At 46.3% G+C, this 588-nt stretch overlaps 1 protein-coding gene across 1 annotated transcript in view; it reads left to right on the top strand.

Annotated features, from left to right (window-relative positions):
* Positions 1-588, top strand: part of CHD2 (chromodomain helicase DNA binding protein 2) — a 54,557-nt gene that overhangs the window by 37,326 nt on the left and 16,643 nt on the right. The gene's annotated exons all lie outside the window — the stretch shown is intronic.

The raw sequence follows: 588 nt of genomic DNA, 5'->3' as shown, positions 1-588 counted from the left end.
GGTTGTGACTGCCAAGAGGGGATTAGTTCGGTTCATTTCTTTTTACAGGACCCCAGATACTTTTAAAGACACAGATACAGCAGGTTTTGCAACTAGCCATATTGCTTATTTTAAATCTCCCACATCCAAAGAACAGGGCTGCACGTCACATCTCCAGAAAGTCCCGAAGAGGCTGGGAAGAGACAGAATTTAGCAATTCTTTCCCCATGGTCTGGGGAATGAGATGGTTGCCAAATGATTCCTCCAGTCTGAAAAATTCCTCCAGTTTTTGGATATGAAATGGCAGAAGCAAAAGGGGGATTTTAAGTGTTGGCAGGCAGTGGAATCTGGTGTTGGAGGTGAAAGTCTCTAGCGTAATAGGAGAAGGCATCTCAAGCCTCTTGTCTGGGCTTGCTGACTCACAGTGACTGGTGCAAGGCACTTGTTCTGTGCCACAGCCAGCCCAGCCGTGACAATATACCTTTCCTCACTCCAGAAGTCTGGACTGGAGGGTGATTCTTAGCTTACATAGGAGATACAGCTAGATGCTTCATGATCCTGGGAAAGTTAACAAATAAAAGTGAGAAGGAGACAGCAGTGTGGGTGGGA

This window comes from Fulmarus glacialis, unplaced genomic scaffold (assembly GCF_000690835.1).
Source record: "Fulmarus glacialis isolate BGI_N327 unplaced genomic scaffold, ASM69083v1 scaffold18834, whole genome shotgun sequence".
Classification (NCBI taxonomy): Eukaryota; Metazoa; Chordata; class Aves; order Procellariiformes; family Procellariidae; genus Fulmarus; species Fulmarus glacialis.
The sequence above is the reverse complement of the archived record's forward strand: the minus strand, read 5'-3'. Positions and strand labels throughout refer to the sequence as shown.